The sequence below is a fragment of the Microtus pennsylvanicus genome, chromosome 16 (genome assembly GCF_037038515.1).
Source record: "Microtus pennsylvanicus isolate mMicPen1 chromosome 16, mMicPen1.hap1, whole genome shotgun sequence".
Classification (NCBI taxonomy): Eukaryota; Metazoa; Chordata; class Mammalia; order Rodentia; family Cricetidae; genus Microtus; species Microtus pennsylvanicus.
This window is the reverse complement of record NC_134594.1, coordinates 22,851,934-22,874,944: the sequence shown is the minus strand read 5'-3', so window position 1 is coordinate 22,874,944 and position 23,011 is coordinate 22,851,934.

The following is a 23,011-nucleotide window of genomic DNA, read 5'->3' as shown; positions in this document are numbered from 1 at the left end:
TACCTGCTTTGAAGAACGTGTGCTTCTATTGAAAACATCCAGGAGGAGCATGAGGGCAGACTTCTCATCCACTCCAAATTCCAGTGTAGCGACAGTACCATGCTTGAGCAAATGGGAGAACGCACAAGCCTGTGAAGAGGGATGGAAGATTCTTACCACTAACGAGACTAAACAAAAATACCTAATAAACACAGGGATGGAATTCCCTTTTTCCGTAGCACATATTTATAACTTTGGCATAAGCCAGATTGCTTTTTTACATTGAAGTAGCCAGTTTATCTTTTACAATGACCTCGTAAGGTTGTTTTTTCGGTTGCAGCTGTTTAATATTGATGTGTATATAGACCAGGTTAAGCTGTTTGTCTGTTTGCCCAGCTCTTTTCTACTGTGTCAGCACTGTTAGTACTGAAATTCTCATGTCCCGAGAGCATCCTGAAATCCAGGTAGAGCAGGGTTAAATATTCACTCACTTTGTACAAATAAACCTTAATGTCCTCATTGTATTGCTCTGATAATAAATGGAAAAAAATGATTTCAAATACAAGTGAGAAAATGTCAAGCGTGATCGTACACACTTTTAATACTAACAGTGGGGAATCAAGGCAAGGGGAATCTCTGTGAGTTCAGTATGAGACTGTTCTCCACATTGAATTCCAGGCCAGCAAGGGCTATGCAGTGAGACTACGGAAATTGAAAAAAGGAAACAAAATGAAATGATAGGTGAGGTTAATAGTAGGCTTATGTTCCAGGGTGCTAAGAGACATATTGAAAGAATTTACTATTAATTTTATCAATACAGGCAGTCCTACCATCCTAAACTTATTTGTATTATTTTTAGTTTAAGTCATTATTATCCACAGTCACACCAGATGTTCACTGGTCTTATTACTGAGAGTCTTGACAATTGTCTTAAGTAGTCTCTTTCTGTTTTCATATTTTCTGAAGGTACGTAAAGCCATAATAACTTATACAAAAGGCTTGCACACACTTTGTCAGCTCATATACAATTCAAACAAGTCTTTAAAAATACCTTATTGGCAATTAAAAATTATATTATTCTTAATGAAAGGTTGTGTGTGAAACAAAGTAAGCAATTACATATATAAATATATATACATTTATTTTTGCATATATATTTATATATGTATATTTTTTTATATTTTTTTTCTCATGGTGCATACACAGCAAACCATGTCCTTGAAGAGAAATTCAGAGTACTCTGTATGGTATAAGATCAAGTAAATCCTGCTTCAACATGGAGTTTTCAATTTATCTTCACTTCCTTATCTTTGAAACCAAATTCCAAAGACTTGCTCAGTGTGCCTCCACTTTGGAGTGATTTATAGCACTCAATTCCACCCTTTGTCAATGACCTCACTATGACGCTGTCCCTCCACCCAGCATAATAGGAAGAGAGCTGCTCCATTCATTAACTCTCAATGAAGTCAGAATCAAAGCCCCCACCCTGTCCCACACTGTGAAATAAAAGAGATGGGAGAAAGAACCACTGGGGCATTGAAAACTGACCTACACTGTTCAAGATTTCCCAAATACCAGCCATAGTGTTGAAATGACATTCTCTGATTCTGCATGAATCATCACTTTTGTAGAAGAGAGATGGAGACACACATCCCGTATAATGGTTTCTCTGTGACAAGATCTAATGGCTCAGACACTTCCACATCCCACGGGCTCCTGCATTAGACCTCCCCGGCGAAACACAAATGAACCTTTATCCTAACCCGTTAGACAGAGTAATTGTCCAGGGACCCTTGAGGTCGTCTAGGTTGCCTGTAAAAATTAAACACATAGGTGGCAAGGAAATTGTCTCAATCATGTAAAGGAAATAAACATTAAAATTAGATCCTAAGAAATGAGTGGTTCAGTCAAACTTATGACATTTAAATCTATGCTGAAGGCTGTTGAAGTCTAGACAGAATGAGGGTAAATTTTACTTCTTCATGGCCACACACTACTTATGAAGAACATAAAAGCAGACACTAGCAGATCTGGAATGTTCTACAAGAACCTCTTTGTTTCAAAACCAAGTAGCATAACATATTTGAACTGTGTGCACACATATGTGCACATGATATTAGTAATTTATATGTATGTACGTGCCAAGAGTAGGTGATAGCTTGTGTGAACTTCTATTCTGTAGGAATTTAATAATCAGTTGCATTTTCTGTTGTGACATGGCTAAAAATTATTAAAATAAAAATGAGAATTATCCCCATAATGAGTCTAAAATTACAAATATAATCATAAAGTTGTAAGTATAACCAGACAACTCAATTATTAAGGTATATAAGACTGTAATTATGTAATTATAATGGGTTTAGAAATGCTTTTCTTATTTTAGAAATTATGAATACTTATTATCAAAGCATGCAAACTATTCAATAATAAAGAACTTTATAAAATGAGATAAAATTTACCAATGAACTCTTCAGTCATTTTAATAATGTGGCTCATATCTATCCTAAGAAAGATATGATCCTGAATCTAAAATCAACAAAATATGCTTATTACTATGTAAAACAAAATATGTTTATTCTATAAATAATGATTTCTAACCTTTTTGAAAAGCTATAACCTTTCTTACACATACACACTCTTCATATAAAATTAGAAACACACTGTTGTCACTAGACAATGATTTTATTACTGCATTGATATCTTTCAAAAGAGAAATACACTTCATTCCATTATCTGGTTAACATAAAATTATTTATGTAAATGATGATAGCATTTTTATTTTTATTTTTTTGATATTATTGAGCTATGCATTTTGCTCTGCTCCCCTTCCTTCCTCTCCCCTCCCCTTCAACCCTCTCCCAGGGTCCTTACGCTCCCAGTTTTACTCAGGACATCTTGTATTTTTCTACTACCCATGTAGATTAGATACCTGCATCTCTCTTGTAAGGTCCTCATTGTTGTCTAGCTTCTCTGGGATTGTGATTTGTAGTCTGGTTTTCATGCTTTATGTCTAAAAGCCAATTATGAGTGAGTATATATGATATTTGTCCTTCTGGGACTGGGTCACCTCATTCAATATGATGTTTTCTAGATCCACCCATTTGCCTGCTAATTTTAAGATGCAATTTTTTTTTCCTGCTGTGTAGTACTCCATTGTGAAAATGTACCACTTTTTTCTTATCCATTCTTTGGTTGAGGGACATTTAAGTTGTTTCCAGGTTCAGGTTATGACAAACAATGCTGCTATGAACATAGTTGAGCACAGGTCCTTGGAGTATGATTGAGCATCCTTTGGGTATATACCCCAAAAATGGTATTGCTGGGTCTTGAGGAGTGCTGTTTCCTAATTTTTTGAGAAATCACCATATTGATACCCAAAGGAGCTGTAACTGACACTGAACCTCATAGAAGAATAAGTGGGAAGTACACTTGAACACATTGGCACAGGAAACCACTTTCTAAATATAACCCCAGCAGCACAGACACTGAGAGAAACAATTAATAAATGGGACCTCCTGAAACTGAGAGTCTTCTGTAAAGTGAAGGACACGGTCAACAAGACAAAACAACAGCCTATAGAATGGGAAAAGATCTTCACCAACCCCACATCAGACAGAGGATTGATCTCCAAAATATACAAAGAACTAAAGAAATTGGTCATCAAAAGAACAAATTACCCAATAAAAAAATTAGGGTAGAGACCTAAACAGAGAACTCTCAACAGCGGAATATAAATGGCTGAAAAACACTTAAGGAAATGGTCAACTATTTTAGCCATCAAAGCAATGCAAATCAAGAATCTCTGAAATTCCATCTTGTACCTGTAAGAATAGCCAAGATCAAAACCACTGATGACACTTTATGCTGGAGAGAATGTAGGGTAAAGGGAATACTTCTGCATTGTTAGTGGGATTATTTTTATTTTTATATTTGCTTTACATTTAAAAGGAAGAATATATGAAATTCTGATGTTACCAAATATACTCTCTAAAAGAGTTTGAAAGTATGTAAAAATGCTTCCTTCTAGAGATTGTGCTTGCCATTCTGTACAATTGATTACTTTCCTCTTATACTATTATAGGTTATAAATATTTCAAACACATTTTAATATGTTTGGTGGTATTTTTCATATCACTACTAAATCTGGAAATTTTTATGAGCCAATTCTCAAGAGTCAGCTGCTTTTCCCCAGGTTATGAGAGGAATCAGATACTCACGAGAAAGACAAAAATAAGTATCTGGTTTTTAAAATATGAACTCTTATTGAATTAACTAACATCAATAATTTTAAATTGACATCCACTGGAAATAATTTAAATTTGATCAAAATTTTATAATAAAAGGTAGTCATGATTCTAGTTCTACAATGAATGAACATTTGAAATGAGAAAAGAAAGAATCATGAATAAACATTGACAATCCACAGAAACAAAATTGGGTAAAATTTGCATATTCAGAACAACCATGATATTAACCAGGAATAACAGAACATCTAATGATTTGGGGCTAGTTAGATAATTTGGGGGTCAAGAACACTTGCCCTCTTGTGAATGGCCTCAGTTAGGTCCCCATGTCAGGTGTCTCACAGTTATGTTTAACTCCAGCTCCAGGGGATTTGATAACTCTGGCCTCTGCTGGCATCAGAACTCACATGCATCTAACTATATGCAGACAGACAGACAGATAGACAGACAGACACACACACGTCTAAAAAGAGACACCTATGAATGAAAACAGGAGGGGAGAAGGAGAAGCTGAGGAGTAATGAAAGTTATCAGAGGGCAATAACATTCTGACACCTGTAAAGAAGAGAGGGGGAAAAGTTACATAAATAAATTCTTAACTAAAGGACTAAAGTGTGTTAAACATCTATGGATGCCTTTACACTTCTAGAAATGGGTTTACTTTTGTACCTTTGCTATATCAAGTCCCTGCTAATAATCAGTCTATGGGAAGCATATTGTCTGTATGTGCATTAAATTGGGTTCAAAGTACAGTTGCCAGGACATTGCTCCCTGTCATGACAGAGCTTTGAGGGTGTATGTCATCTTGGCTGTTGGGACACTTTGTAGTGGAAGGCTGCTCCTTTGTTTCCTGGCCTCCCAGACCGGAGATAATCACACAGAGACTGTATTATTACAACACTGCTTGGCCTATTAGCTCACACTTCTTCCTGGCTATCTCTTATATTTTAAATTAACCCATTCCTATTATTTTGAATTTTACCACGAGGCTTTTGTTTTATTAACCAATGGTATCAGAGCATACAGAGTGGAATCCCGCATTAACATTCCTCTAACATTCCACACAGGCTGGAAAGGTGCCTAGGTCAGCAACGCTGAGACAGACAACTAAATTCAAAGCCCAGTTGAAAAACAGAACTTGCCTTTAAGAAGCCATTGAAGGAGAAAGAAAGCAGGCATTCCAAGACCAAGCATACAGTGGTTTACACAGGGAAGCAGGTTTTCTTCTACCACTTTCGAAGTAAGAATAAAATAGACCTTTATCATAGCCACATTCCCCTTCGTACAGCTTTACCCGTTTTCCTTCTCAGAGATAGAAGCAAGTAGTAGAGTGACTGTTGCCCAGTAGGTAACTTTTAATGGATCCATTCTAAATGAAATCCAGACCTAACTAATCGAGATCAGGATGATCCTATTCAAGACATGTTTTCTCCTATCTTACACTGGAAAGCTGGTCTCTGAACAGTTCTATAGCAAATCAGCAATTATGGAGAGAGTCAGGCAGGGCAGGCAAGCCAGGAGTTCTTTGTCAGCTTCAGGTATAACAGGTCACCTATTTCCCAGTCATCAAAGCAGCAGAATGGATCCATTGTTATGATCAAAATGATTCTTTATAGCATGCAGAACAAAAGAGTGAGAGATAGCGACTTTGTATTCTCAGTGTGTCATTAGAGCTCACTTACTTGTTGAGTTGATGGCTGTCTCTGACATATTGTGACCCAGTGAGGTATTCACAGGCTTAAATATGAAAAAAAAAACCATAAAAACATCTGTGATCTGTCATTATACATTGTCTTGATTTAAGACGACAGCTTCTTCAGTAAAATACTTTTCAATCATGCTTGCACACTCTGTGCATGATGACCACTATTGACATTATTTCACACAGGGTGGTTTAAAGTCTGACGTCATTGTACACCTTATATCAGATGGGGATTTCTAGGCAAAACTCGCTGATGAGGTGGCAGGGAAATAAACATTTGTGTTTAAGGGGCCAGAAGCCAGGTCTGAGTACACAGTGGTGTTTATGAAAGTTCCTGGAACCCTGCTCATCTTCAAAAAATGACGAACACAAGTTGAAAGGAGAGGATCTCCCATTTAGAACAAAAGATATTTCAATGAATCATTAAAAGTGAGATGGGATTCACATAATCACATTAAATTAATTTAAATCAATCTCTCCAAAGAGTTATTAAGCACCACATTCAGAGTACTTTCAACTTGGGAGTGAATATAGCTTCCTGAGCCTCCAGTAAATGTTTTGAGAGATCATGTATTAGGGTCATTTTATTGTATTTCAAGATTTAGTAGCAGCAAAGGTCCTCTTGAAGCACACCAGTGCTGGCATTCATTTGGAGAAAATCAGAGAGCCTTTTATGTCTGGAAATGGGATTCTTTGAAGGTGAACTATTTGCTCACATGCTTCTCTTTAATTGAATCTTTTTTATATCTCAAATAGTATGACATTTTAGAAAAAAACTGTCAATGTCTGTGATGTTTTGAATCAATTTCTGTTTGAAGATCAAGAAAATAAAATGTAAATCATGATAAAAATGTAGATCTATGATGAAAAAATTCTTCTTTCAGATAAGAATTCTCCCTAACTTAAACATACATCTCAAACATGTATGAATAGCTGTAATGAACAATATTGTGTATGAGTATTACACACTAAGAAGAGTATTAAGAAGAGACGACTTCAGAAACTTGTCATAATGGAGACTAAGGAATGTAACCATGAAACTGTCAGAAATCACTGATTAAAAATTAGCTTTAATACCAGTCAAAAATTGAAAGAAAAAAAAACATGCCTAGAACTGGAAATCTAGTTAACGTCTCAGTGCTCGTGAAATCATGGTTATCAGAGTAGAATCCACCATCACTAATTTACTAAACTAGCATAATCGTTAACATCAGTATATAAACATTAATCCTTATACCCACAGGTAAGTGTACTCTACACTTTACATCAGGGAAGCTTCCCTTTGCAACAAACAAGAGACCACTGCAGAAACCCACAACCAATTTTAATGCAGAACTCTGGAGCCCAGTGCCAAGAGGTACATCTACAAAACACCCTCACATCTAAGGCTCAGGGAACATTGTGAAAGAGGGACAGAAGAGTGGTAATAAGAGCCAAAGAATCAGGACGTTTGCTGTGAGATTGTATCTCCTAGAAATGTCAGAAGCTACACCTGTAAAGTCTCATCAACATACCTGCCCAAGCATGAGCTCAACAAGGAGGATACCGATAAACATACCAAACAGAATCAGGGAAAGCCCACAAGGACTCCTCCATTCTACACAAAGAACTATAGAACATTGAAGAAAGCTGGGAATAGGAGAGGTAGCCTTTCCCAGCATTACCCATTAGTGCTCCAGTGCCGAATAATCAGCCTGGAAAACATACACACAAGTAACATATGAACTCAACAGGTTACATTCAAAATAAATAAGCACATACAAATGCGTATGTGTATGCAGTAACAACCGATAAAAACAGAGGCTATAAATTTGAAGGAAATCAAGGAGAGGTATATGGAAGCATTTGGTAAAGGGGTTAAATCAGCTCCCTTTAGAGGGCGGGGTTTGCCTCAGGCGAATCCATGCCAATAAAGGGTGCGCGGAGAGGCGGCTTGTCCCTTTTGTTCCTCGCTACCTGTGCTACGCTGGAACTTTGGTTCAGTAAGTTTAACAATAAACTGGTAAATATTCTTTGATATCTACATTGCCTTTATTTTGTGCCGGTACAATTTGGAGCGAGGAAAGGGAAGGAGAAAAATGTAATAATTAAATAATGATCTCAAAATATAAACAAAAATAAATTAGTTGGAAACAGTTTGCAAGCATTAAATTTGGGATTTTGAATTTACGTTTCAAGTACTTGGAGTCTGAGTCATAGATCTCTTTAATACAAATTTGTGAAAAATCAGCTGGCCTCTTACGAACATTTCAGATACTGGGAACATTAGATTGACTTCAGTGACCACCATTGCCATAGCAGAACGTGTGGGCTTTGGGCATCATAGTCGCTGGAGTCACAGAAATGCCTTGGTTTTTAACCTACTTGCATATGCATATTGAATATAAATAAATATACACCTATATTTACTAGAAATTTATGATTTTTAGATGTATTTGAGTGGGGATATGTGCACTTTTGTTTGAGCCCCAAAGAGGCCTAAAGGGGGTGACAGACACCCTGGGTTTTTAGTTACAGGCAACTGTAAAATGCCATATGTTGGTTCTTGGAATCCCAAGCAGGTCTTCTAGAAGAGAAGAAAGTACTCTTAATCACTGTGTCTCCTCTCCAGTCCCGATGTGTTTGTTTATTGAGATAACGTCTTGCCCTGTAGCCTGTGCTCTTTAAGCCCTAGAACATTCCTCCTCAGTTTTCCCAGTGACAGGTGGAATTCCAAGCTTAAAGGAGGTTTATTATTAGACTTTGCTATACTTTTAAGATGGGAAGTGTTCTTTAAACTCTGCTGTGATCTTTTATTTTTAAATGTTATAAATAAATCAAACACACACACACACACAGAAAACAGGGTACACTCAGAAAAAAATTCCAACTGCTAGTACTCAGATGTGGATTCTGTCCTACCATTTATAGATTATATCATATTTGGGAAAGGAATGTGTGTGATGGTCAATGAAATATTTGTCAGCTGCCCTATTATTTTGCCTTCATTTTTATCATATTTAGCCACCGGAATGGAAAATCCAGGGAACTAGTAATTGCTTGCCGAATTTGATTTCTTAGTTAGATACTTGAAAATAAAACTTTTCATGTGTTTTTATTTTGCCCTCAGTGCTTACTGATTATATATTGAGGTGTATTTTTACGAGTGAAGAAGTGATCCAATGGAGGTGTAATGATAAAAAGGATTTTCCATCCTTTTTAAGACACATTTTTTTTTTTTTTAAGAAGGGAACTGCCTTTGTAAAACCTCACTGCCTTGTTTTTGTGAAGAAGTTTCAGTTTTTGGATTGGTAGCTTTCTCTTGAAAGCAATTGTCACTGTATCTTTTTTTTAAAAAAAAGTCCTTAGATGAAAAGATACTGGGTTAAGCTGGTTTTGGTTAACAGGACACAATTTATAATCAAAATATGACTGAAACTTTTTCTTGGGTAATACTTTTCAGTCTGGTAAGCCAATCCTCCATGTTTACCCTAGATTTTTATTCATATTTTAGGAAAATGTCAGTTAAAAAAATTGAAGGATTGACATTAACTGACTTCAGGATGTACAGTAAGGAGGTAATACTTGAATCAATGTAGTGTTGATGAAATAGCAAATATGGAAATGGTGAATAATTGATCAGAATGGAAATGCCAAAAGTAGACCCGTATAAATGTCATCAAGCAATATTTGACAAAGGAGCAAAACAATGAGTTAGAAAATGAAAGTCTTTTCAATAAATGATGTTGGATATCCTGGATATCAGAGTGCAAAACAAATGACTCTAAATATACACTCAACTGCTTCTGTAAAAATTAGCTCCAGTTAGACCATAGACTTAGTGCAAAACATAAAGTTATTGAGTTTCTAGGTCACATAAAAAATGTCAAATATCTTGTGTCTAATAATGGTATTATTTAATTTTTACTACTAGAGTTACCGCTCTAGAGAGCCGGTGATATTAAAAAAATTATTTGGACTTACTTATTATTACTTTTCTCTACAAGAGACACTCTCAGAAAAATTAAAAAAATTATGTTGCAGAGGAAAAAATACTTGCAAATGATACTGCAGTTTACTCATGCATTTATACTAAAATTCTTAAATTTCAATGATAGTAAAATAAATTATTCTACTTTAGAGTGTGCAGTTAGCTGTGATCAAGGCTTCGACTATCACTCTAGAAGGCAGAAAGATGGAAAGCAACCAAGTGAAAAGAAGGCAGAGGTCATATGTCACAAGATGCACACAATTGCAACCACAATGAAGCACCATTGCACACAAAGCAGAACGACCAGTATCTGGAAGACTTAGGCACAGCAAATGCTGGTAAGGATGTGAAACAGTAGGGACTCACATTAACGCCTGGTAGGAATGCAAAATAATAGATATACTATGGAAGACAGTTGGTATTGCTTTTACAAATGAAATATGACCTTATTGTACAACTCAGCAATTTGGTTCACTGGTAATTTACCCAAAGGAGCTGAAAATATATTCTGTTTATTATGGATGTTTATAGCAGTGCCTATGTTAGTATGAAAGAAAATTATGGCCACTAAAATGAGTGTCACTATTAGGAGGTGTGACTTTGTTGGAGGGGTGTTATCTTTCTGGATGAAGTGTGTCACTGTGGAAATGGGCGTTGGGGTCTCATATATACTCAAGTCGCAACCAAAGTATCAGACAACTTCCTGTTGCCTGTGAGTCAAGATGTAAGAACTCTCAAGTCCTTCTCTAGCACCAGTGTCTGCCTGCATGCTGCCTTGCTTCCTGAAATGATCGTAATGAATGAAACCACTGAACTGTAAGCAAACCACCTCAGTTAAAGGTTTTTAGTTTATAAAAGTTTTGATGTCTTTTCATAGCGATAGAAATTCTAACTAAGGCAGTGCACTTTATAATTGCAAATATTTGGAACCAACAGGGACATGGTACAAATACATTTTGATATATAAAGACCTTGTTTTTTTTTTAACTCACTAGGAATGAGCTATCAAGCCAAGAAAAGACATGGAGGGACTTCAAATGTATATTAATAAATGAGATCAGTGAATCAGAAGAGTCCGAATGTGCATGATTCCAACCATATGGCATTTTGGAAAATGAAGATTCCAGTGTCATTATAAAATATGAGCTATTCCAGGAAATGAGTGGGCTAGAAGGATGACAGGCAATATCAAGTGTTTTTTTTTTTTTAATAGCATCGTAGCTGGTTACCTATGTTACTGTTACTGAGGCCCTTTGTCTTCCTGTAGTTAGCAGGCTTTAATGAATGAATGCTGAGGACCAAGAGTGAGCTTTGATATGATGTATTCTCTCTAGTCAGTAATGTATGACACCACCTACTACTGGCTTGTTTCCCTGGCGTGCTCACCAAGCTTTCTTCCACGGTCCAGGCCCACTTGCCCAGGGATGGCACTGTCTACAGTGGACTGGGCTTTTGTACATCAATTAGCAATTAAGAAAATAATCCCAGAGACATGTCCACAGGCTGATCGAATGGAGGCAGTTCCTCTGCTGGGGTTTCCTCTTCCCTCATGTGTCAAGTTGACAAGCAAGGTCAGCCATCTCAAAGCTCAAAACGACAACTCTTTGAGAAATGTCAGCTGTGTCTTTCCCACACGCATGCATCCAATTGCAATGTATGACCTTTATGTCAATATTTCAAAGACCTTTTAACATTTTTGGGTAAAATAAGACAGGATTAATCCAGTTTGTTACCCACTAACTGAGAAATGCAGGTTTTGCAGGGCTAACTCAGTTTCCTCACATTCTTTTGTGTTAATTTTCCTCACACACTTTTGTGTTCAGGTATGCCCCATTTGCTACACATTTAGGTGTTTCCAACATCTGTGCAACATATCAAGTGTTCAAGGGGAAAATGAAGAATTATTTATGTGTTTATTTGTGATTCATACATCTCTCTTGCAATTGTTTTAAATCCATAGTCACATGGGATGTTTTTCTCAATCCCATCTGCTGTACAAGATTGGCATAGTGTTCTCCTTGGAATTGGCCTTCCTATTATGTCTTCTTCCTCTTTATTGAGGGGATGAGCACAAACCAATTTCATCTCTCCCAATGCCAGACACCTGCTCCACTCATCAGGGTGGTTTTGTGTGATTCAGTCATTTCCAGGATTGTTATAAACTTACATGGGATGCGATGTTGGCAATGAATATGCTCTGGTTTAGTTTGAAGAACTTGTTTCTAGACTCAGTTCTGGTCACAGGCTCACATTACTACCAGGATTGCCAGAACGCATTCCTGCATTTCTCTGCTAATTGTCATCAATGAGTTACCTTCCATACTCCTGAAGGAATGCTCACTGATTTTACTGGCTCTTACATGTTTTCATGTTTTGCTGTTTTCTGGTACATGATGAGACAACACAGTAGAAACTTTGATTTATGGCAATGAATGAAATTAATGACTCAGCCTTTTAAAAAGCACAGCAGTCAAATTAGCAGCGTATTGTGTTTAAACATAAACAACGTCTTGGTATGTTAATTAATTTGCCCTTCACAGTGGCATAAAGGCTAGTTATTTCTGCTTCACAGATGAGAAATGAAGCTGAAAGGGCACTTTTTGTATTAATTATTGCCACAAAATTATACTTAACTCTTCAATTTCCTAATGAAATATCTTTGATAATTATTTAAAATATTTTCTAAGGATTTAACATCCTACTCAAGAGGTACTTGCTCAGCGTTTTTCAGTGCTGCTCTAACCCCAGGATCTAGGAAATGGAAACCATGCAAATGTCCTTCGACTGATGAATGGCCAATGAAACTGCAATACATATACACTGTACAGAAAAATGAAATCATGAACCTTTCCAGTAAATAAGTGGAAAGATTGTATGAGTGAAGTAATTGTCTTAGTCAGTGTTGTATTGTTGCAAAGAGACATCATCACCAGGGGATTTTTTATAAAAGAAAGCAATTGGGGCTGGCTTACAGTTTCAGAGGTTTAGTCTATTATCAGCATACTGGGAGCATGGTGATACACAGACAGATACGGCACTAGAGAAGTAGGTGTGCATTCTACATCAGGATCCACAGGCAGCAGGAAGAGCGATGCATTGGTACTGGCTTGGACTTCTGAAACCTCAAAACACAGTGACGCACTTCCTCCAATCAGGCCACACCTACTACAACAAGGCCACACCTCCTACTTCCCCTCAAGTAGTTCCACTCTGTGATGATCAAGCATTCAAATAAGTGAGCATATGGGGCCATTCTTATTCAAACCACCACAGTAATTTAGACATAGAAAGACAAATTTTTGATTGCTGTCTCTCGTCTGAGACTCCTGATTTTAAATTCTCCAATCTGAGTACAAATCCTAGAGCAACTACAGAAACCAGAGAAGTATAAAGGGTTTGCTGCTGGTGGTGTAGAGAGGTGGGTAGATATAGAGGGCACAATAACAAGGTAAAATGATCGGAGCAGGGAAATTGGAAAGGGGTGTCTCTAATCTGGGTGCAGGGTGGAGATAAATACAGAAACTAAGTAAAATAACATTATGGATGTCTGATAAAGTCTAACTATCTACTTTTAAAAAGCCCACAATACCCATAAATGTGTATGTAAATATACTTATTAATTTAAATGAAAATCTCTCATTTGGGCTAATAATACTCCCTCAAAGAGCCAAAGACCATCTAACAAACCCCAAATACTGGGAACGAGAATTTCTCTTCTTAGTTGTTCATCAGGTTTGTCCAAGAGACTCCCAAAAGAATACAAACTGTTGCTATTTCCCTTGGTTTTTCCCTAGAGGTGGGAGGTAAGTCCCTATTATAGAGGATGTCATATGCTTTGGAAACATGATGCAGAGACCCCTGATCTGGAACTGACCTGAAACCTTCTTCCCTAAGGACTGCCTTTCATAAAACGAGAAAGCATCTTCCAATCTTCCAAAGGAGGAAGCAAGCAACAATCCTAATCAATTATGATGCTTATGAATCCCAGCAAGGATCAACATGGAACAATAACCCTAAGTATGCAGTAGGGTTATGCATGTGAGTACAAAGGTGCTATGACCCTATCTTGTCTAGAGAATCAGTTTTACTACAGTCATGCACTATAATATTTCCATCTCTTCTATATAATCCATGAGCTTTGTGGAGAAAGGGCGCCACATAGATGTCTTTTAAAGGGTGCTAAGTCTGCCATAATAGAATGCAGTGGTTGGGTTTGCTTAAATAATACTATTTATTTTGTCACACTGAAGGATCTAGTCCAATAAAAACAGGTGGACAGAAGCAGAGTGTGATCTCTTTCCTTCATTCCTCCTTTCCCTCCCGTCCTCCATTTTTTCTTCCCCATCCTTCATCTTTGTTCCTTTCTATTCCTTCTTCTTCATCTGCTCCTCTTCCTCCTCCTCCTGTTCCACCTTCTTTTTTGGTTTGATACCATGTCTCATGTTGACCAGTGTTACCGTGAACCCACTGTGTAGTTAAACTCACTACGTATACCTTGAACTTCTGATCCTCATGCATCCATATTAGAATTGCAAGTGGAAACCCCAATACTTGTGTAGAATAGCTTTATTTGGAAGTCTGTTTTCTTTCCTCACACATACTTGTTTGTTTCCCCTTCTATTCTTTTTCTTTGTTCTTAACAGATATTTATAAGTTGTTTTGTTTATCTTTGTCACCAATATCCCTCTATCCTCTAGACCATCTGTTCATTCTTGATGGGACCCTAGCATGTTTGAGCTTCCTAATAGCTTTACTTTATATGAAAATTTCTTTGTAAATTTCTCCAATCAATTATTTTTTTTATAAATTGACCACTCATATTGGATCAGGGACACCCTAATGATTTCATTTAAAATTTATTATCACTTTATTTTTCTTGTATGAGAGTACAATCAAGTCATTAAATATTAATAATCTGGACTACAACAAATAAATTTTGAATAAACACATTTATTGCTTCTTATGAAACAGTACTCTTACACTTATCAACATATGTATATTAGGGATCCACCAGAGAATATTTCAAAATGTCACTTTTCATCACCCTGAAATTAGGACATTCATTTTCATCAGTTCTTTGGATCTTATACTCCTTCTTCCCTATTATCCTTAAAGTCCTGAGTGTTGGGGAAAAGCAGTGTTATATCAGTGTCTCATTTATGACTGAGCTCTACATAGCTACTTATTCTCTATATTTTGACCAACTGTGAGTCTTTACCCAAAATCACTGTCCATTGAAGAAATAAACTCTTATGAGTTCTGGTAGTTTCACCATTTTATGAATACAGAAATAACTATTTAGAAGTTAGTTCAATGTAATGTTCATTTAGCAAAATAAATGGATAAGTTTGCCCCGGAGCCTGTGAGCTCTGCGGACACAGGTTCTCTGTCAGATTTGCAGTACTAGATATGAATTTCCTTCTGTAGAGTGGCTCTTAACCAGTCAGAAAGTGGTTGATTATCCTTATAACATTCATGCCACTTTGCAGCCTTGGGCCTCTCTTGTCAGGTCAATTATCATCATAGCTCAAAAGTCCACAGATGGGTAAGTCTGTTGATGACTTTTCACTTCCAACAACAAGAATAGCACTTTCCTGTCCTAAGAAAGCTATCCAGAAGAGAAAAGAGCTTCAGATTGGTACCACCTTGATTTCGTCATGCCCTGTGACCAAAACATGTAGTATCTATAGCAATAGGTTCTTATCATCAAGAGCAATGGTGATAACATGCATTGTTTTGTGATTTTTTTGTGTTGTCTCCTTAGCACCAATTGAAGGAAGGTATACTGTACCTGGCAATGGGCTTTTTGTTTTACAGCCTATGGTGTCTAGAAGCATCTTGTCCCTTGTTTAGAGTTACATCATTTAAAGTCTGTATTATATTTTGGACATTACATGGATATAATATTCACGAAATCATAGCAACTATGGTTGTCTAAAAAAGATCTGCACAGGATTAAGCCATTAAATATTACAGCCTAAATAGGGGGAGCCTAAATATACTGACCCCTATCTGAGGAAGTACAAGCAGTTAAAGCTTGCTGAGGCAGGGACAGGAGGTTTAGTTTAAGAATGTTGTGATAGCTATTCTTAGTTATCAACTTGACTACATCTGAAATTAACTAAAACCTAAAATTGGAGGTCACACCTTTGAGGGATTTTTGGTTAATTAGAAATGATTGAAATATCTAATGCAGATACTGAAGTAGAAAAAACCCACCCTTACTCCAGATCTTTTGAGCTGGGAAAACCTACCTCTAACCTGTGCTCTACCTTCTGCTGGGAGCCTATATAAAGACATGGAAGAAGGAAGGGTTTGCTGTTTGCCTACATGCGTTCCTCTTAGGAGCAAATTCATTCCTTCGCTGGCATTAGAGCCTACTTCTCTAGGATTCCAGCACAAGCCGAAGACAAGCTGAAACATACAACCTAGTGATCTGAGCAACTACTGAATTCTTGGACTCTCTGTTCATACAATGTTACAATGTTCTAGTGTATAACTCCACACTCATGCACATGCTGAAAGCACTAAATGGACTTAGTGGATTATAAAATAAATATTTTTTTTAAAAGAAGAAGAAATGAAGTTGGGAGGATATAGGTGAGGAATCCTGGAGAAGCTGAAAGTGGGTGGTGTTAATGTGATCAAAATACATTATACACACGTATGGAATTCTCTAATATTTAATGTAATTGTGTTATACAGAGAAACTTAAGCCTGAGAGATGAGTCAGTGTTTAAGAGTGTTTATTACTTTTCTAGAGGATCTGAATTAGGCAACCAGCACCATACCAAGTTGCTCACAACTGCCGGTGATTGCAGTTCCATGAAGTCAAATTCTCTCTGGTGCCAATGGGCACCTGCAGCCTTTTGCACATAAACACATACATATGCATAATAAACAAATAAACAAAATATGTTTTAAAATCCCAAACTCTCCTCTAGTCTTCCATTGTCTTGTTGGAGCCCTGAAGCATTGTCACAGTGAAGTTTCATGTTAGTGTGACCATACTATAGCTAGACTTGCTTGCAGTATCATAGAAGTCACTGAATGCCTCAGTACATTGATAAGTAAAGGAAATAAACTATTTAGCCTCACTTCTTTTGTGTCCTTTTCATTAGGAAGTTGAATACTACTAACTTTCTTAGCAAAGTTTAGTGATAACTAGGTATTTTAAAAATCTTGTGTGCTTGAATAACATGTTGTGTGTGATGCATATTGACTAATATTTTCTTTGTGTGAGAGATTCAGTCTATTTTTTCATGTTAATTGCTACTATTACCTTTTTGGAAAGCGTAAGCATTTTCTGTCTGTATTTAGACACAATTTTCTAAATTGTTCTCCACTTTAAAATTTGTTCATGTAGTCCTCTTCTTGTTTATTTCAGATGTTTTTGATTCTGTGCTGTCTTTTTTGGCATATCTATGAAGAATCACACAGTATTTTCAAACCACACAAACATTCACAACCTGGTATATCTTCCCATAAGTGTGACAATGAAAATATTTATGTATTATAGTATTTAAGTGATAAAATTACTTTAAACTTTCATTGTTCTTACTAGTTCAACTTGCACCAAGTATTCCAAATTATTTTCTTTGTAGTTTGGATTCTAAATTTCAAAAAATATATTCCTTTCTGCAAAGATGTTCAACTACTTAACAGTTTTGCCTGTTCATTGAAATGAAGTCCCACTCAGATGAAGACAATATGCTCTCACGCCTGCCTTAATGACATTTGGTCTTTATTGTGCTTGATAGGGTCACACCTGGTCTGTCATACTATCCTTAGAATAGAGAACAGACAAAGTCAAGATAAAGCAGCTGCAGATGCCATGGAGATTATTTTCTGATAAAGTTCTCTCAAAATAAAAATTTAGTTAGAAATTAAATTCAAACTTACCTCAAATACTTAGTGAATAATTTTAAACACTCACCATTATGTGTTTTTGTTGTTAGTTAACTGGATTCTCAATGAATTCGTCATGAAAAGCTCACTTCAGTGTGTATTTAGGATCTTCAGGGCTCACAGTGAGGTTTCCCGTACATTCATCAGAACTCTAAAACCCATAGGAGAGCTCCTAAGAAAGGAAACATTAATCTATTGTTTCCTCTACTTGTCCATTGGCATCCCCACACTCTTCTAAATATCACTGGATTATGATTGGGATCTCGTGTTTTCTTTGATTTCTATTCAATTTTTATTATTGTTGTTATATTGATAGTGTTTTTGTCATCGTTTGTTGTGAGGATCTTACTCAACCTTGGGCCTGCAACTCAAGTGTTCTCCTATTGAGCTACATGATAATTTACATTATTTTTCAAAATAATCATGTGATTATTAAATTCATATTAGGACATACAGCTTTATTATTTTTGCCATACAGCCACTGACCAAAACTTATGTCCTTGGTTGGCAAGTTTGAAATTTTCTGATGAAAATTGTTCTCAGACTTGGAAACGTGGAGGATAGAAAAATGTATCAGCAGGCTGCCCAGGCTGGGTGCTTCACTGAAGATCTCTTCCTGCTTGGTACATTCACAAGCCATGATTGTTTTGATGCCAAAACAATCACTGTTACTTTTTTTTAGACAGAAATGCATTTTTTTAGCATTGAAATTATTTATTTCCCAAAAGATACTGGATAAAACTGAAATTTATGAATTTTTCATTTTTCCTGCACTATTTTTTTTAGCAGAGACCTGACCTAGTTGTGTAGAGGTGGTGATGTGTCTATTATTTTACATTAAAGAATATTTCCCATTTTACATAGCAATCCCAGTCCCCACTCCCTCCCCTACTCCTTCTCTCCCACCTTCCCCACCATCCCATCCCATCCAGTAGGGAAAATGGGAGGGAGTGGGATTTGGGATTGGTAGGTGAAATGAGAAAAGATTGCTTTTTCAAAAGTAAACAAATACATTTTAAAAAATATGTCTATTATTCTGAATTATAAATTAAGCATCAGACTCAAAATCAATGACAATAATAGTACTATTTTATATTAAAACACACTCCTTTAATCTTTGTCTCATGAAGAAACCGGACTGATGGTAGGGTAAGTAATTTAGGGCACTTTTCACAAGTGATGACTTCCTGTTCAAGGCTGAGAGGCAATATTCCAAAGATGGTCTTAAATTACCAGCATGGCTCAGTGCACTGCTCAACTTTCAGGTCGTTGTCAAATGAAATTGGTATAGTGTCAGAATCCATCAAAACCCTAACACAACAATTTCTCCCTGGAGAGACACACTGTAACCATTACAAGGCACTTTTAAGGTTTATTGATTTGGAGATAAGAAGCAGGGCTGGATGAAAGCAATGACGGAAATGGAGTGTGTTTCCCAGACAAGTGTAATAAACCTGTTCCCGAGTTAGGAGTTGTATAAATATGGAAACATCTAATTGTCTCTTCTGCTTGCACAGCTGTATTTGCACCCATTATAAATATCCAAAAGTCACGGGCAAATGTCTCAAGACTAGGACCAACATGTTATTTCCTAAAGCTTCAATGAGGAAATTGTGAAGACTGCATTAAAAAAAAAAAGCTAGAGACTTTATTATATACAGATAAAGACCTCACAGGACAGCTTCAAGACTCTGAAATACCATGAAGTCAACTAGCAAAACTGAGAAGATATCTGGCTGACTTCCCAGTTTTTTATTTAAAAGTGAACCCGAGGGCCCACGGAATGGCTCTGTGAGAAGAGGAATTTCCTGCTAAGCCTGAAAAGATACCTTCTGTCCCAAAGATCCTCATGATGGAGGGGAGAAATCAAATACCAGCAAGTTGTCCTCTGATCTGCACACAGATGCTGTGACACCCGTCCACACACATATACACATTAGAGGGACATACATATTAAGTACATTCGTTAATGGCACATTTTAAAAAGAAAAGATCAGAGTTAATATCCTAGAAAACATTCAAATGTTATTCAGTGACAGCAATTTGAAATTGTAGAAATGCATAAACCAGGTGATAGGAATAAATAAAACGACCCAAAATAGACCCTACAAGCAGACTCTATGAAATTTATAAAATGATAAAAGTAGTACTACAAATGAGAAAGAAAATTAGAAGATGCTAAATACTTGTTTTGTTAATTGTTCTAACTATTTAGAAAATTATAGTTGAATTGGCAATTTAATTTATTTTTCTGTCTGTATATACACATGTATAAGAACATATTAAATGTAAATATAGAAACACGTGATCAGAGGAATAAAATTTAGCAGAGTGAAGTATTTCTCATGAATACAAACTCAGAAATTATAGAAAAGATAATTAAATGTGTGTATAAAATTGGACTCTATTATAGATGTTATTATATTTAATGTTGCAAGATCATCTGCCATCATTACACAATTCTAAAACAAGAAATATACTGTTTTCAAAATATAAAGTGATATAGACCAATGAAATGTATGAAGGCATGACCCAAAGTAACTCAGAGTAACTCTAACCAAACAAGTGTAAGACCTGTATGACAAGAAAATTAAATTTTTGAAGAAAGAAATTGAAGAAGACACCAGAAAATGGAAAGATCTCCCTTGCTTTTGGGTAAATAGAATTAACATAGTAAAAATAGCAATCTTACCAAAAGCAATCTACACATTCAATGCAACGCCCAGGAAAATTTCTCACAAACCTCGAAAGAATAATTCTCAACTCATTTGAAAAAGAAAAACAAAAACAAAAAAAAAAAACCAGGATAGCCAAAATAGTCCTGTACAATAAAGAACTCCTGGAGGCATCACAATCCCTGACTTCAAATTCTACTAAAGAGCCACAGTATGAAAAACAGCTTGGTATTGGCATAAAAAATAGACAGGAGGACCAACGGAACAGAATCAAAGAGTTGCATATTAATCCACATACTATAAACACCTGATTTTTGACAAAGAAAAAATACATTAAAATGGAAAAAAAAGGAAGCATATTCAACAAAGAAAAAAAATTCTATTTCACCTACTTAGTCCCTACTTAGCCCGTGACTGTCCTGTAGGAATCTTCTTACAAATCCTTCCTTCCTTGCCTAACTTCTATGGTAAACCAGAAGTAAAATACAACTCAAACCCAACTGTGTAATGTCTTCAGAGGGTAAAATTCCCAACCCTCTTGGTGGTTCATTTCCTGGCCAGGGAAGAGCCAGGCTGGCTGCTCTGATTTTCTGGAGATCATCCTCGGAAGAGGTTGGATCCCTCTTCTCGCCTTTTCATTGTTTAAATACTCATAGTGCTTTAGAAATTTATTGAGTAACAGAATTACAGACTCGTAGTATATTTCTTCAGATTTTCAACATACACTGCATTTTTAAAGACCCGAAATCCCTCTTCCTGGAGTAGTTTACTCTTCTTCTTTAAAACAGTACATCCTCATAAGGCTTTCCAAAATCTTTTGCTTGCCATTGCTTGTGGTTTCTTTCTCTAAGGAACCACTATCCATGTCTTTACATATCCTCTCTTACAAATACTTTAACATGTACAATCAAAATAGAGATTTTTAAGATTAAGTAAATGTTTATAACTGCCAAGTATTGACATGGAAGTCTACATGTATCAGTTGGTGTGATATTCTAGGGTTCTAGATTGTCACTTGGACACCTGTTTTCTTTTTCCAATTCAGTTGGATTGGCTCTCACATATCATTGAACCACCTTTGATGTCATATCTCATTCCAATTACTGCCATAAATAAGTAGACCGTGTTCTTCATTATCCACTCCAATCTTTATCTCTAATTGAAATTTCTAGATGGCTGATTAAGTGATACAAGGAAATTTGGTATGATTAAGAGAAAGGCCATTCGTGACAAATGGAATCTTCTTTCCTTTTGGGGACTATTCTTAAAAGTTCACACCAATTTTGGATTATTGACTTGGTGTATTTCTAAAGTAAATCTGTCTCCTGTTTCTTAAAATGATTTCTTTGTAAGTTCCCCACTATAATTTAGAATGGGGAGTCAGTGTGTCAGTAATGAGTGAGTATAATCAAGTGCAACAAATGAATGCCACGAAGATGGTATGTGGAAAAATTAAAACCATTTAAGCAAGATGCAATTATTTTTTTTCATTCTTTCAATTTTGTTTTTCTCAAAGAAAACATGGACATATTTTAAGTCAAGGGGAAGATCCATTATTTTACTGAGCATAACGAGCACAGTGCCATCTACAGATGAAGAGTTAGTTCAAAGTGACACTGAGGGGAAAAAAAAACATGAAGTTTTCATAACTCTGCCACCAAAGTAGTACTCCACACATCTGGTGAATGTGCATATTTAAGATGAAGTGGAAAGTCTGAAAAGGAAACTGAAAACGCCTGATTGCTCACAGGTGTAGCTGCCACACTATTTAAAAAATGCGCTGCTTTAAAGAGCCCGGACTTCTTACAGATCACGTCTTTGTTACCTAAGTCCTCAGGAATATTCCAGAAACTTAAAAATGTACTCAGGTCTTTGAGGAAACGACATTCTCTCTGTGAATAATAATAATAATAAAATATTTATGGATTTTTTAAAAGCTTTACTTTAAAAATCAAATAACTCACAGAGCAGCCAAGATTTTACTCTTATTTATGAAATCTGGGTAAAGCACTGCGTTATCTGCATACATAATAACTACTCTGGAAGAAGGCACAGGTGTAGTGTTGTTCTTCCCAAGAAGGAAGTCATCAAGGGTTTGAATTTTGTTCTGTAGATTTTTGTTTTCAATTACAAATCATTTTGGCATTAGTAACTGACTGAGAGATACCCACATCAATGGGGCTTTGGCTTCATTGAGTCTGGAATTCAAGATAATTATTTTCTGTTTTTAGTATATTTATGCTTTTTACCTCCGTGAAAGGAAACTCACACCTGTGCTCTTTGCAACAGCTTTGAAATGCACAGATTTGAACTTCAAAAAGCTGGAGTTATTCCTAGTATCTTGCTTCTCTGTAAATCAATAGTTCAAAAAGAAGGAGAAGGATTGTTTTTTTTTCCCTTAAATATAGATTGCTTATTTGAATGTCAAACATAGTGAGCTTTCTATCTGTCAAGGTCTTTCCCATTGGATGCTTGCCAGCTTTTAGACTGGCCACGAATTATTCATATCAGCATCTCCTGTTTTTTTTTTATT